This window comes from Mesoplodon mirus (genome assembly GCF_964341445.2).
Source record: "Mesoplodon mirus genome assembly, chromosome: 3".
Lineage (NCBI taxonomy): Eukaryota > Metazoa > Chordata > Mammalia > Artiodactyla > Ziphiidae > Mesoplodon > Mesoplodon mirus.
This window is the reverse complement of record NC_138978.1, coordinates 8,338,416-8,354,558: the sequence shown is the minus strand read 5'-3', so window position 1 is coordinate 8,354,558 and position 16,143 is coordinate 8,338,416. Positions and strand designations below refer to the sequence as shown.

Sequence of the window (16,143 nt, the reverse complement as noted above, 5' to 3'; positions counted from 1 at the left end):
GAGGGCAGTTGCCACTGGCCGCAGTAGCGTGAGTTTAGCTGGAAAACCTCTGGTTTCCTTTGGGGACACCTGAGAACTTCTGTCCCTTCCCTACATTTCAGACAGGGGTTCACTTCCATGAGCCTTCAAGTTCCCATCTGTAAAATGGGAATGACATTAGAACACCCCTTAAAGTGTATGGTTTAAGGGAACTCATGCTGGGAAGTGCCAGTCAACGGGAGCTGTGAAGGTGCTGGCGACACAATGAAGAGGTCTCGTCTCTTCTCTGGCTTCAGTTTCCCCATCTCTAAAATGCCCAGGGTGGGACACTTGAACTGGACAACAGCAAGACCTGTCCATCTCTGACATTTCATGTTCTATGCTCTAGGCCGCAAGGTCTGCCAAGTGGGCAGAGACTTCTTCCTGTGTGCTAGCCTACAAGGGTCCTCAGAAGGTCATCTCATCCAGCCCCCACCGCCCCACAGGGTCACATGTTCAAGGGGTACCGCCTGCCCCTCTTTTCCCCACCTGAAGGAACCTGCACTGTTTCAAGCTGTGGATAATTTCCCTGGGGGCCTGGGCCCTATGGGAGCCCACCTACCTAATGAGAGCACCAAAGTGGTCCTTCGGGCCCCTGAGCTGGGGGTTTGAAGCTTGGACACACTCATGTACAGTATAAAAGGATGACCTTTTATTTGCTATCCGGACATCTGTGCAGAAGAATCGAGACATCTCCCTACTCAGAACGCAGATAACTGTGTGCTCAGAATCTGGACATTATTCACGGTAGCTAAAAGGTGGCAACAACCCATATGTCCATCAATGAATGATGGGTAAACAAAATGTGGTCTATCCACACAGTGGAATATTATTCTGCCATAACATGGAATGAAGCACTGGTACATGCCACAACATAGATGAACCTTGAAAACATGATGCTATGTGAAAGAAGGCAGACACAAAAGGCCAGATGGTGCATAGTTCCATTTATATGAGGTACCTGGAATAGACAAATTCATAGACACAAAAGTGGACGAGAGGTTACCAGGGGCTGGGGGGAGGGGGAAATGGGGAGTTGATGTTTAATGGATACAGAATCGGCAAATCCAGAAAAGGCACATCTATAGAGACAGAAGGCAGCTTCGTGGTTGCCAGGGGGATGGGAAAATGAGGATTGACTGCTTAATGGGTATGAGGTTTCATTTTGAGGTGATGAGAAAGTTTTAGAACTAGAACTAGACAGCTACATAAAATGTACTTAATGCCACTGAATTACATACTTTAAAAGGCCTACAGGGTTTCCCTGGTGGCACCGTGGTTGAGAGTCCACCTGCCGATGCAGGGGACATGGGTTTGTGCCCCGGTCCGGGAAGATCCCACATGCCGCGGAGCGGCTGGGTCCGTGAGCCATGGCCGCTGAGCCTGCGCGTCCGGAGCCTGTGCTCCTCAGCGGGAGAGGCCACAACAGTGAGAGGCCCGCGTACCGCAAAAAAAAAAAAAAAAAAAAAGGCCTACAATGTTAAATTTTATGTTCTGTGTATTTTACCACATTAAAAAAAATTTTTTTTTCTTGTTCAATAAGTTTATTACTGTCTTTATCTGAAAAATCTTTGCAGAAATTGTGGTTTGGTTTATTAACCCTCAGCAGCCCATTCCTGAGCTCTAAGGAAGCTTGCCTTCCTCTGAGCTACCCGATCTTTCTTCTGGGCAAGTGACATTTGGGGATGGTACCACCTCTTCTTTTTAACTTCTTTTTTAGCCTTCTTCTCATACACTGGATTCTCTCATGTTATAGCATGAGCTTTCTTATCCATCTCCTCCATCATGTCTGGAGTTACGTTTTTCTTTATGTATTGAGAGAGTTGTTTTTTGTAAGTATCTTCTTCTTCTTCCATCAGGTAATGCATATAATCTGCAATGTTCTGCCCCATGATGTGCTTTCGGTGTACCTCAGCATTGAATTCTTTGCTTTCTGAATCATAACCAGGGAACCGTTTGGTACTGTGAGGGATAGACAAGCCTCCATCGACAGCTCCCTTCAGGGCCCCAAAAACTTTATTCTCAGTAGTAGTCCTGGCAAGCTCTGCATCCAAGTAACAGGTGAAGGCACCAGGTTGACCATCAATGCTTTCCACATTGTATTCATCTCCAGTCACCTCGACTTGGCCTTCATAAATTTTGTCCATTCCACACCTATTAAGAAGCCTGCGTGCCAGCAGCAGGCCAGTACAATAAGCTGCAACATAATTGGTCAGGCCAACCTTCACACCGTACTTCAGGAGTTGCACAAACGATCATATCTCCTTCTATGCGGGCGTAAGCAATCTGACAAATGATATCTGTTACTTACATGAACTGTCACTCTGTATTTGGGTGTGTTGTACTTATTTTTATCTTGGATTACCAATCGTTTCCAAGCATAGTAGTCAGTTTTGCCCTCTCGCCGTCTTCTAAATTTCACTTGGTATCTCTTGAAGTAGGATTATTCTTGACAACTTTAACAAACCCCGTCCTGTAGAACAGAGGCCCTAGCCACCACTGAGCTGCAGAACCAGCACGGCTCCGGGGGGCGGAAAAGCAAAAAAAAATTTTTTTTAATGTCTGGGCACCCCGGGGTCCAGTCCTGTGCCCTGAGCCCAGCCCACGCTCCACACAAGGCTCTGGGTCGTGACTGTTCCACCCAGCACATTAGAAGCTGGGGACAGTAGGAAGCTGATGAGCAGCCTCGCGCCCTGTGTCATTACCATTAATAATAAACAACAATAGAGTGTATTTTTAAAACTCTCTCTAATGGAGATTCCCAAGCAGCAACCAAAACACTCAGATTACCCACTGGTCCCCTAAAGATACTGACACACAAAAGCCACGTATGCCATGGAGAGCTGGGGCGAGGTGGATGCTTCCTGGCATCTGGGAGACGTCCCTCACTTATCTCCTTCCCCACCAGTCCCACTCCCCAGCTTTGCCCAAGTACCAGGGACAAAGGCAAGGGAAGGGGTCTTCCGCATCCTCCGGGTCCTTGCCAATGCCCTGGCCCTTTGACTTAGTTTCCCCCACAGGTTCCCTTTTCTGCCTTTCTCCCCAGAGACTGTGCTTAGGGGTGTCGGGAGGGGACACTAGGCCTGTAGCTGCAGGAGTGGACAGGACAGTGCTGACCGTTGTGTGCACCCTGGTGTCTTAGACTGGCCTGCAGAGACCATCAGTCCTCTCTGACATACTTCAGGTGTGTCCTGGGCCCTGATTGTGCAGGGGTCATGCTCAAGCCCCCCCAGCAAAGGAGCTGCAGAGCAGGGACTCAAAGTCCTGGCGGCTAGTCCACTCTTAGTTCTTCCATTTCATTCTCAGCAAAGGCAGAGCAGTTACCAACTCAGACTCTGGAGTCAGAGAGACCTTCCCCCAGGGAACCCCAGGCCAGGCAAATCCTGGACTTCCCTAGCCTCAGTTTCCCCATCTGTGAAGGAGACAAAGACAGCACCTCCTCATCAGCTGGGAGAATTACAGAGATGATGCATGTGATGTCTCAGCGCTGAGTAAATGGTGACCATCATTCCAAACGTGAAGCCAAGCCTCGGCCCGCGTGGGCTCACCCTCTCCCAACCTCCTTGGGTCCACCTGCAGCCCAGGCCGGCACTGGCCAGAGCCCTCTCCACACTGGGCTCTGACATGATGAGGCCCATCCTGGTATTGGGCACTCACATGCTTTGTCAGATAACCCTCCCAGCAGCCCTGGGAGGGAGAGACTGCCATTCCATATTACAGACAGGAAGACTGAGGTCCAGAGAGGCAGAGAGCTTGCTGGATATGGGATTCAAAGTGGTAACTTGTGATCCAAGAGCCATTGCTTTTAAGCACTACACGATGACTGACTGGGGTCGGGGATTGCCATGGTAGAGAGCAAGGTCCCTGCAATTATGTGATCCCTGTGCACATGTTTCTGGAGTGAGGGCACATAGCTCATCAAATTCTCAAAGGGATTACAGGCAGATCTCTGTTTAAGTCCTAACTTCTCCACATATTCACTCTGTGGCCTTGGGCATGTCACTTCCTCCCTGGTGTCTCAGTTTCCCCATTTTTCAAATGAGTGGTTTGACTGGAAAAATCTCTAAGTTTCCTCCAAGCACTGGCATTTGCTCATTCCTGGATCCTCCTATTAGATTCTCTCTTCCCTCCACCTCCCTCCTCACTCCGCATCCTAGTCCTGGCCTCCCTGACGTGCAAACTGCTACAGGCCCAGCCAACAACCACATCAAGGGCCAGAGGAAAGCCCATCCCTGACTAGGGGAGGTCAGAGAGAAGGCAGCTGACACCCAAGAGCTTGGGGCTGGGCCTACTCTGCCTCTTTTTCCCCAGAGTTCCCTGATCCCAGTCCTCTTCTGTGGTCAACAAGGGGCCCAGCTAGACCCTGTCCAGAGGCCCCAGATCCCCTCGGTGACCCCTGAGCCAGCCACAGCCCACCCATCCGGTGAGATTTAATTGATTTCAATTGACAACCATAACAAGAAATCTCTTTTGGGAAACTTCGGAAATGGAAGGGAGGCCATTAGGAAATTTACATTTGCGAATATGATGTTTAATTAGCAATACCAATAAATTAATAGGAGAATCTTGCTGCGGTTCTGGGTTCATAAAACACCAGCCTCAGTCGGCAGGAGAATGCAGCAGCCCAAGGCTGCCTGAAGGGAGAGGACAAGGCCATCGGCTCATTGCCAGCAGTGCCCCGCCCCCTCAGCCCCCAGCCCATCCCTTGATGGAGTGGGGGGCGGGGCAGGAAGAGGCCAGCATGGACTGGGGAAGCGGGAGGGTCTGAGTTCATATCCTGGCTCAGCCACTTATTCCTTGGAGAAGTCACTCAGCTTCTGAGCCTCCATGTCCTTATCTGTCAAATGGGGACATTGATCATAATATCCACCTCCCAGGGTTGTCGTGAAGATTAAAGGAATTAATATGGGTAAAAGCACATAGAACAGAAAGAAGCTGGCACAAAATAAGTGTTACTTATTACTGCTGCTGCTGCTCCTACTATTATTATTATTAATGGGGTAACAAATGGGAGGCACCTGGCGTGGAGGGAGGGCTTGATAAATACTAGGTGTTACTGGTTTTTAATTTTTCTTTCCTGAGCCTAACCCGCTCTTCTGGGCTCCCGGGTACCTAGCACGGTCACCCTGATGGCGCTTTTACCACCGGAGTCACTGGCTCTCCACGGGCGGAGGCCATGTCTTGCTTATTGCCGTATCCCCGGCCCTGAGCAGGCATTGGAACATATCTGTTTGGGGTTTTTTTTGTTTGTTTTTTTAAAAGTCTGTTAAGATATTTATTTTTTAAAAAATATTTACTGGGGGCTTCCCAGGTGGCGCAGTGGTTGAGAATCTGCCTGCCAATGCAGGGGACACAGGTTCAATCCCTGGTCCGGGAATATCCCACATGCCATGGAGCAACTAAGCCCGTGCGCCACAACTATTGAGCCTGTGTGCCGCAACTGCTGAAGCCCACACACCTAGAGTCCGTGCTCCACAAAGAGAGAAGCCACCGCAATGAGAAGCCCGCGCACCACAACGAAGAGTAGCCCCCACTCACCACAACTAGAGAAAGCCCACGCGCAGGAACGAAGGCCCAACGCAGCCGAAAATAAATAAAATAAATAAATTTATTAAAAAAAAAAAATATTTACTGGGACTTCCCTGGTGGTCCAGTGGGTAAGACTCCGCACTCCCAATGCAGGGGGCCCAGGTTCGTTCCCTGGTCGGGGAACTACATCCCACATGCCACAACTATGAGCCCGCGTGCCACAACTAAAAAAGATGCCTCAACAAAGATCCTGTGTGCCGTAACACCCGGCACAGCCAAAAATATATAAATAAATAAATATTTTTTAAAAATTTACTTATTTGACTGTGCTGGGTCTTAGTTGTGGCATTCGGGATCTAGTTTCCTGACCAGGTGTGGAACCCAGGCCCCCTGCACTGGGAGCACGGAGTCTTAACCACTGGACCGCCAGGCAAGTCCCTTGAACATGTTTGTAAACAAGCACAGATACTCAGCTCTGACAGTCACCTCCCTAGCCTGCAGACCGCCCATGACTGTTGATTACTTCTAGGATTTCGCTCAGGCTCCTCGGTGCTGCCCCCCATAGCCCCTGTGACCCAGTCACCTGTCTCCCACCTCCTGGGCCTAAGGCTCCATCTTCTGCCATGAAGCCAGGCTTCCCCACCCTGTGCCAGCTCCCTCCTGCCCTTAGGTCTCTGCACGTGCGGGGTACACTTGGAGTGTCCTTCTCTGGCTGATAAACTTCTGTTCCTTCACCAAGACCCAGCCTTATCCAGTCCCCTCTGACTCCAAGCCCTGGGGGGGGCTGGGAACCAGGAGGTCTTAGTCACCAGACCCCCTCCTCCTCCTCTTTCTCCATGCCACCACGACCGTGCACAGCACTTGTAACGGGGACTTGCTGGTCCATCCCTTCAGAGGAGCTGTGCATGGCCCCTGAGCCTGTCCCCTGGAGGCTCAGATTACTCACCTTCTCTGGGTCCTGGAAGACCCGCTCCATGCCTCCTCTCAAGGAAAAACTTCCCTGGCTGTTTCTCCAGCTTCCACGCTCCCACTTGGTTCCTACCTCTACCACCATGTTTCCCACTGTGTTGTAATAATTCGGCCGCCAGCTGTCTCTCCCCCTAGGTCTTGGTTCAGAACTGGGCCTTCTATCTCTTGCTCTCTCCAGGAATAGAGGCTGCTCTGCCCAAATGGATGAATAAACAAATGAATGAAACAGAGAGTGGGTTTAAATGTTGCCTCCTCCAAGAAGTCCTCCCTGGTCATCCTGGCTCTATTTGTATTCATCGCATATACTTATCGTCTGTCTCCCCCACCAGATTGCCAGCTCTTAAAAGGCAGGGACCTTCTTGTTTTATTTACCATGACCTTCCTGGCACTTCTCCTGGAGGCTGTCACGTAGCTTTGCTAATACATATTCACTGGATAAATGAATGAATGAATGAGTAAATGAGTATCCGAATGCATGAGGGACTGAGTGAATGAATCAATGACAAACTGACTGGAGAATGAGTGAACAAACGCGTGAAAGGATGAATGGATGTGACCATGAATGACAGGTGAAAAGTGCTTCCCAGGGCTGGGGACAGAGCCCAGCTTCTCCCGAGCCCTGGCCACCATGAAGATCTTGTTTCCCCAACTGTTTATTAAATTGTGTGAAGTGTATAGAAAACACGACAATAATTAAAGCAGACACAACAACAGGTAATTAATTGCATTTCCAAAATTTGATCCATGCATATGAATGAATGGGAGGTCACCGATTCAGCCACAGAGGAGCCCCCATGCTCCCCCACGCTCTCCAGGGAACAGAGGTGGGGGGCGTCTCTGCAGGGTGGAGCTTGCAGAGGTAGAGAGGACATCCCTGGGGAGACAGTCTCCTCTTTCTCACCCCCTCTCCTTGGCAATACAGATCCTGGTCGCGGGGGGATGATTTAGGTGATGGGGATGATGTCTATGGTGGGAGGGATGCTCCCAGGAGCTCACAGCCACAGGAAGTCTCTAGCGGGGGTGGGGGGGGGGAGGTGACCACTAGCGCAGCACAGAGCAGGAGGTGGGTCCCCAACCCAAGTCCACTGGTAGCATGAGGAGACCCTGGGGTGCGTGCTTAAAAATGCAGAAGCTCAAATCCTCGCCTGGATACTCTGAGTCGGAAGGTCTGAATTAAACCTGTATCCAAATTTAAAGCAAGCTCTCCAGTCATTCTGGAAGCTTTGGGAACTTCTTGCTGGCTAACCTCTGGCAGTCCCTCAGGTCCTAGGCCCAGAACTACCCTTTCTCCTCACTGTCTGCTGCCCATCCCCCAGCAGTGCCAGGGGCAGGACAAAGTCTGGTTTGGAGGACAGATGGCCTGGAGTCCAAGATGATGGACGGGGCAGAGCTGCCAGCCCCGCCCAGCCATTCAATATTAAGTTACCACGGCCGGAAGGAAGTTTGGACAGTAGGGGGTGAGGTCCCTCTAGGCCCCAGGACAGAGAATTGAGTCTCTGGCTCAAGATTCTGCTAGAAAAACATCCCCTCCTCCAGGAAGCCTTCTCAGCCCCAGGCTAAGTTGAATACCCAGTCTCTGGGCTCCTAAAAAGGCCAGGAGACCTACCTCTCTCTCAGCACTCATTCTGTGGAAAAGTGAGCTTCCTTCCTCTCCCTTGACAAGGCTGGGGCTGAGTCTGGCCCATCTCTGACTCCTGAGCCTGGGTGTGGCCTAGAGTGGGCACTGATGTTGACAAGTGTAGCAGGCAAAAGGAAGGGAACTTGGGTGGGCACTGGGCCCTGCCTTGTCCTTCCGCCTGCCCCAGAGGGCACCTGCAGCTTCTACCAACAGCCCCCATCACTCCGACTTGAGCTCCCCAAGGACATCTCTCTGGCCGTAGGAGCAAGCTTGGCCCCCTGTGACTCTCACTCAACCGATGAACCAGTGACAGATGGGAGTTGGTGGATAAATGGCACCCCGCCCCCTCCGCCCCAACACTCTCACCTTGGGACAGTTCTGAGCTGTGCTCTAGTCTCTGCAGGAGTCATGAGCCCTGGCTACTCACAGTGGCAACTGCTCATTGACACATTTTCCTCGTCATCTCCCCCCCCCACCCCCCCACCCCCGTTCTCCTTGGCGATCCCTCTCAAATGGCACACACCCAGATCCCTGGTCTGCTTTTGGGGAGACCCAAACTAAAAGAGCCACCACACGAGGACCCCAACTTACTAACAAGAATTATCCTGGGAGGACCCTGGGTTGCCCTACAAAGCCCTGCACATCTCTCCACTCGCCTGGCCCATGCAGCCCCCTGTGATATGGGTACTGCTTTTATTCCCAGTCTACAGATGAAGAAACAGAGGCTCACAGAGGTCAGACTTGTTGGTTGAGGCAACAGAGCAAAGCAAAGGGAGACAGGGGCTGGAACCCAGGCCTCACTTGAAGGAGCAAGATTCCAGGGTGAAGGTTGCTAACAGGTTGTCAGGTTTCATCACCCTGAACTGTCACTTTCTTAAGAGTCAAAACTATTTGGGAAACGATTGGAGGACCATGTATTTCCTGTGTGTGGTTATACCTGCCAAGCCCTGGGGCACTTAAGCTTGCAACCCATTTGTAGTGACCCAGACCAAGTGCTGCCCCAAGATTCCACAAGGAGGGCTGTGGTCCAGCTCAGGATTCAAGTCAGATCTCCTGGGGGTGGGGTCCAGGAAACAAGAGGACTGTCTGGGAAGAGGCTGGAGTTCCTCCTCCCAGCTCCAGGCCTCTTGGCTCACCCCTGCCTCAGGCTCTGAAAAGCATAAGCCTGGGTTCAGATCCGAGCTGTGTGATCTTGGGCCCATGACTGTAACTCTCTAAGCCTCGGTTTCCTCATCCGTAACATGGGGCTCAGAGTCCAAGTTCCCAGGGCGTTGCTGGGACTAGAGATCCTAACACGTGCCAGCCTTTCAGCAGGTGCTCAACAGATGGGCTGGAGACACCTCCCAGAGGCCCGAGGTCCCGGCCTCTGGAAAGGTCGCCCCTCCTTTCTGGCTTATTAAGGCTGTCCAATGGGTCAGGCGACAGGAGGAATGACTGGGTGTGAGGGGGTGTCAACAGAGTCTGTTCTCAAGGAGGAGAGGCTGTGAGGCCCTGCTCCCCAGGGGCCTGCATGACTGGGAGTAAGAGAGCCACTCAAGCTCAGCAGAGACCTCTGGCTCCCTTCTCATTACCTGCCTGTTAGGACACAGTGGGCCTGGGGAACAGGCAGTCGTGGTGGTGGACCCCAGAGATCACAGCCACTGGGGGACACTCCAGGCCTTATCACCCTTGACCCGTGCCTTCTGCCACCTGGCATCTCCAGATGGAGGGCAGCCAAGAAGGTCCATTCCTCCCCGAAAAGAGGTTCCCAGGAAGACACTTCCAGGACACTTATTCTAAAATGACAGACACCCACATGTACATAGTGGGCTTTCCTGTATTTTAACTTAAAAAAAAAAAAAAAAAAAAAAAAAGCATCTCTATGTTCTAAATGTTCTACAGAAACTCGGAAACACTTGTGATAGTGTTGGCATTAATTTTTTGATAACGTTAACTTAATCAGATAATTATATATTTAGATATTTACCATGAGCTATAGAGACCAAAATGTCACCAAATAATTTGCACTAATTTTTATAAGCAGATTAAGTCGCGTTCTCTGCTCTCCCTTGCCTTCCAGCTGGTCTTTCCTGAGGCTGCACTCCCGGCCCAGCCCAAATAAGGGTGCAGAAGCCCTGGGGTGAGAGGGAGTGGGCTTCCCCATCCCACCTCCACCCGGGGATCGGATCCCTAAGAGACCACGCAGGCCTGCCCCAGGCTCTGTGCAGCCTCCCCAACTGCCCCAAACGCCCCCAAAAGAGGCCCTCAGTCTTGGGATGGGTGGAAGCTGCTCCCCAGACATGGAGGGAGGGAGGGAGGGTGCCCTGGAGAGGACGACGACCAGGCGGCTGGGGCCCGGAGGGAGGACAGGGAGGGAAGTTCCCTCCCTGGATGCCCTGGGCGGGGAAGTGAGACCGGCCGCGTCCACCTGGTCCCGGCGAGGTCCGGGGCGCGGCGGGGCCGTGTCCCCGCGGAGCCCGCGGCCGCCGGTAGGGGGCGCCTTGGTCATGCATTATTCATCGCCGAGCCGCCCGCCCGCCGCCTCCCTCGCTTTCCCGGCGCAGGCTGCGGGCTTCGCGGAGGAGCGGGAGCGCGTAGCCTTCACAATATTGTGGCAGCTCCGCGAGTGACGGCTCAGGGGAGGCGGGGGTGCGCAGCCTTGGCGGCAGGCGGCGGGCGGCAGAGGGAGCTGGGGCTGCGAGGGGTCCGGGGGATGGGGGCGATGCTGGGTCACACGGCTCAAAGGGGGCTCAGGCCGGGAGGGGGTGGTGAGCGTAAGGGCAGAGCCTTTAGCGTCCGTCCCTCCGACCGTCCATCCATCCTTCCATCAAGTCAACTAACGCCTAGGAGCATCTGCTCTGTGCCTGGTGTAGGGGATATAAAGGTGAACGGGGCAGGCAAGGTCCCTATCCTTAAAAACTTAATCTCCAAGTCGGGGGAAGAGAGATAAAAAGCACGTAAACGCAAATTAAGATAATCCCAGTTACTGACAAGTGCCCTGCTGAAAACACGCAGGCGTGATAGGGAGTGTGTGTCAGTGGCTGTCTAGGTGGCCAGGGAGGGCTTCTGTGAGAAGGTGACATTTGTGCAGAGATCTGAAGAACGGCAAGGATGCGCCTGACCTTGGCCAGTCCCTGGGTCTCCGGAGCCTCTCCTTGCCCCGCCCCTGGCCTTCTAGGAGTGCTATAAGGGTCAACCCCACACACACTCCAAGAAGCAAGGAGGAAGGTGAGGCTCCAGTTCCGGCTGAGGGCTCAGTCAGGGAGGCACCCCTGCTCAGCCTGCATCTGGGCTGCAGGTACCAGGCCAGGGGGAGGCAGGAGGCCAGGCAGCTAGCCCTGGAGCCGTGGGCATGGGTGTTGAAAGGAGCGGGTTCCAGGGGTGCCCTCCCTACCCCGGCGCGGGCCCTGGGCTGGGGAAGCTTAGAGTCACGGAGCCTTGGCATCTCAGCCCTGTATGGGGGTCTCACCACTCCACACCCCTCCCCCCAGGCCTCCCAGGTCTCTGCTCCAGGCCGGCAGGGGGCATGGAGGGCGTGGGCTCCGGGTCATCACCAGCATCGGATTTCCTTTCACTTGTGCAAAGACTGGTTGACGCCTGAGTACATCAATATCCTTAATGACAGTGAAAGGAACTGGGACTCCAGTCGGTCGGCGCCCCCCTCCGCCTCCCCCCCTCCGCCTCCCCTCCCCACTCACTCTTCCCCTCCTTTCCTCCCTTCCTTGTCTCCTCTCCCCCCTCTCCCTCCTTTCTCACTCACACCTCTCTGTCTCCCTCCTTCCCTCTTTCCTCTTTCTCTGTTTTGGTATCTTTCCTCTCTTCTTTCTTGCCTTTCTCTCTGTCTCCTTCCTTTCCCTTCCTCTCCTCTTCTCTTTCTCTCCCCCAACCCCGCCACAGGACCCCACAGCCCTTGTGCATTCACAGAGTTTCACCCCTCATCTCTGGGGGGGGGCCCAGCTGGGCCAGTCCCTCTATCTGTCTGTCCATCCCCAGCTGGGCCCCGATGCCCCATGTTGGGAGGCAGCCAATGCCTGGAGACAGGGCCCACGTGGTGAGGCCCAGGGAGAGGAGGCTGAATCTCGGCAACCCTGGCCCCAGAGGCACACGAGCTCCTGCCTTCCGTGCCCCACGCCACGCTGAGAAATTAAAAAGCCAAGTTAGGGTGTGGGGCGCCACAAGAGAGGGGAGAGTTTTGGGGAGGATCTTCTGTTTTGTATTTTTTATGACCATATATAATTTCGCATTTCTCCCCTCAGCCCCTGCCTCCTTGGCTCCCAGATGTGTCCCACATTGAAGAATTATCTCTCCTCCCTAGAGTGAAATAAATGCAATCAATATGAGTATTGCTCTCAGGGCCTTGAAATATTACATTAATGTTCCATGTGGTGACATTTTAGCTGGAATTTTCAAATACATTATGATGGTTCAAATTAATATTTATCAGATCAGCTTTTATATTTTGCAAAAGAGAGAGCGAGAGAGGGAGAGAGGGAGAGAGAGAAAAGGAAAGACAGAGAGAGCATTATTAAAATACAAAATGCAGATCAAGTCTAAAATCGATGGTCCATTTTCCCAGCACTTTCCAGGGGCTGTCTTTAGCTTTCTGGGTTTGTTTTTAAATTTATTGGTGTTTCAGGCAAATCTATTGGGCTCCCTCAGCCCCCTGGTTGGCCTCCCCTCCTGACTGCCTCTTGCAGGCTTATGGGCCCTTCCTTTTCTGTCTTTCTCTCTTTATTATCCTGAAATGTAAATTACGACATTAGCCCGGTCCTTATTTTTTTTTAAACTCTCCGATGATTAAATCTGCTACACGACATCCTTGTCCTTTCTATAAATTAAATCATCTTGGCTTTGCACCTCCAGCTCAGGGCGGCCGTTGCCCGGGTGTCACGGCACCGGGCAGCTGCGGCTGAGAGCTGGGGTTCTCATCCCTCTCTGGAGCGGGACACTGGGGGCCTTTGTGGGGGGGGGCAGGGAGGCTGCCTTCCTGGCTCCCCATTTTTCTGTAAATAAGAAACGTGGACTGGAGGGAGGAGGTGATGGCAGTCGTGGCTTCCACTTTATCTCAGTCACTTCCAAACTGATTACTCTGTGAAGTGGAAAATCTGGGCAGATTAATGGTTTAATTCTCTTTCTCTTTTCTTTTGCTTTTTTCCCCTCTGCCTCCAGTTTTGTTTTGGTTTGGTTTGGTTTTTGCCCTGTCTTCTTTTTGCATCTTTTCCCCTTTCTCGGAGTTGTATTCATAAAGACTCAGAAGCTCTTTTTCACGAGGCGCACGCGTGGCAAGCCAGCTGGGAGACATTCCCAAGCCCGACCCGGGCTCTGCCTGGGAGCTGCAGGGGTTAACAATGCCCGCTCCAGCCCTCCACTTTTTCTCTTTGATGATTTTCTATTTCCTCCCTCCTCAAGTTCTGGGTGAGAGTTTGAACTAGCATGAGCTTTTATGGTCATGTACACAAAGGTACATACACACACACACACACACACACTCATATACTCACCCCCCCACACACACACCCAGGGGCAGCTCACACATGTGCACGCGCAAACGCGCACACAAACCCAGCAATATAGACCTCTGAGAGGATCTGCATAAGAGAGCTGCCCTCCTGAATTTTCTCCACTGCTGATCCGGCCAAAAGAACGACAGGAAACTTAAAAAAGAAAAGGAGGAGGGATCGATTATTCGACCTGTACTTGAACCCGACTGAAAGAGATAAAGCGGAATTTTCAATAGGTCCCCTGCCCTTTTCACCAGGAGGGAAAGAGGAGAAGAAAAACAAGAGATATTTATATGACAGCAGCTGCTGAAAATAGCATTTCAGAGCCATAAAAAAAAGGCAAAAAGAAATTCAACGGTAGAAAAGGCAAGAAACTCCTCGTCTGCTCCCCAAAAGGCCAGGCAGGCAGTGAGTGTCTGCGGCTGGAAATGCACACATGCCTTCTATAGATCTGTTTGAAATTATACTTGTCATTGAGGGGGAATTTATGCTTCTATTGATCTGCAAAAGGAAAATATTAAATGGTTTGGTTTTGATCTTTCGGTGACCCCAAGGTCAAGGGTAGTAGCGGATTAGTATTCATAGAATTCATCACGGAATTGCAGCCTGCATCCACTTTATGCAAACATGCTCAAAACACGCCTGGTGAAGCAGGCAGCAAATGGCCAATGACAAGGAAAGAGTCGGTGGCACCCCCTCCCACCCCGTAGGGCTTGCCTGCTTCCCACCCCTCGGGGAGAAAAAGAAAGGACTAGCACTGGCCTGCTATCCGGATGGATGGATGAAAACACCCCGGGACTCAGGGGCTTGTACAGAAGGCGGGGTTCCCCTTTGGAACACAAGGAAGTTCAGAAGATCACCTGCAATGGGGGTTGTGGTGTGGGTCTGAGAGACCCAGGAATACTGATAGTGGGGGTTCAGGCAGGTAGGAAAGGGCACCCATACCTGGAGCAGGACACCGCCCAGAAGGCGAGGACCGGACACGCACGTGACACGCGTGCGCATACACACTCAGCCCGTGGAAACCCGGGTCTTTCCTGGAGGGAGGGATACGGTGTGCTGGCCAGCAGGCTGCGAGCTCCACACCTCTCCAAGGGTGACATTGCCTCTCGTTCCACGCTGAGGAGCGTCCTTAGTGAGAGGAAGGAGAGAAAGGCCAGGCGTGCGTGCTGCCTGCTCCCCCCAGGCCCTTTTGCTCTCCGCCAGTGGCCACGGAAACTGTGTCCAAATGTGTGTGCAAGGGGGACACACGTGGAGCCCCTGGGGACGGGCCACAAACACCCCTCCCCACCCTGGGCTCAGCACACAAGTGCCCTCTTAGCAGAGTCTGTCCCCAGTGGTGGGAACATTTGGTCAGTAACAGTCACTTGCCAACGAACTAAAAATAACCCACCCGGCGTATCACTGCAATGGCAGGAATTCTGGCTGGCCCTTGTTCTGGCTGATCGGCAGAGCCCCGCCGCCGGTGGGGCGTACAGATCCTGGCTCCCATGGGGGCCAACAGAGCAGACCTCTGGGGGCGACCTAATGATGCTTGCCGTCTTTACGGGGATGCTGGCTACTTCTGCGCTTTACCAGCTTATCATCTCACAACACTACTCACAACAACCCAGCAAGGCAGGGGTTGTTAATATCCCATTGTATAGATGAGAAAACTGAGGCTCAGAGAGGCGGAGTCACCTGCTCAAGGGCTTGGCTCTGTACTGACGCCAAAGACCACACTCTCTTAACCGCTTTGCTCTAATGGCCTGGCACCGTTTGGGCAAATTCCAGGGTTGGTTCACATTTCAGGTTCAGGGGGAGGGGAGTTTGGGATGAGGACGGGGGCGGGGAGGCCTTGGGGGATCCGGGGGCTGTGGGGAGGGAGAGGTAGAGTGGCCCCCAGCCCCGCCGCCCTGTCCCTGCAAAGGAGGACAGCGTTGTGCCTATTAATCATGTTTCATTTATATTAGCTTGACTCGATCTACTGTATATTTGAAATGGATTTAATTTTAGATCATGCACTATGGAAGGGGGCCAGTTTGGTGTAAGGAGCATTATGAATATTTTCCATAAGCTGGATATACATTATCCAGGGACAGATATACGAGCAGAGGCCCAGGGCTCCTGGCTGGGGGAAGGGGCTGAATTCTCCGGCTTCCCCGCCACTCCCCTGCAGCCCAGGGTCACAGGGCTTCAGAGGGAGCCCTCTCTGCCCCCTGTGCCCGTGGGGGTGATGGGGGTATCTCATCCCCATCTTTCCACCGCCCATGAGCTCATCCCCGCTGACCTTGGAGTCGCTACTTCTCCTGGCTCCGGGTGGAATTGCCAGCCTGGGAGGTGTGTGTGAGGAGGGAGGACTCCAGAGCCATGGGAGATGCAGGGCCCTGCCGGAGGTATAGGAGAGGGTGTGGGATTGGAAGGGAGGGGACCTCCGGAACCCCACCTTCAACCCCAAGCTCTGATGGAGACAGAGAAAGCCTGGCTCCTGGCTGCCCAGCCGGTGGGTGGGCAGGTCCAATCCAACCTTCCCCAGAGCCCCACTGAGCC

General features: G+C 52.8%; 1 pseudogene across 1 annotated transcript; it reads right to left on the bottom strand.

The window, feature by feature from the left end:
* Positions 1 to 1,319: 1,319 nt before the first annotated feature.
* LOC309800615 (large ribosomal subunit protein uL18-like) lies at positions 1,320 to 6,523 on the bottom strand (annotated as a pseudogene). The gene is made up of 2 exons: positions 6,357 to 6,523; positions 1,320 to 2,491 (listed from the first exon to the last, which is right to left on the bottom strand). The product of its transcript is annotated as a large ribosomal subunit protein uL18-like (transcript).
* Positions 6,524 to 16,143: the final 9,620 nt, after the last annotated feature.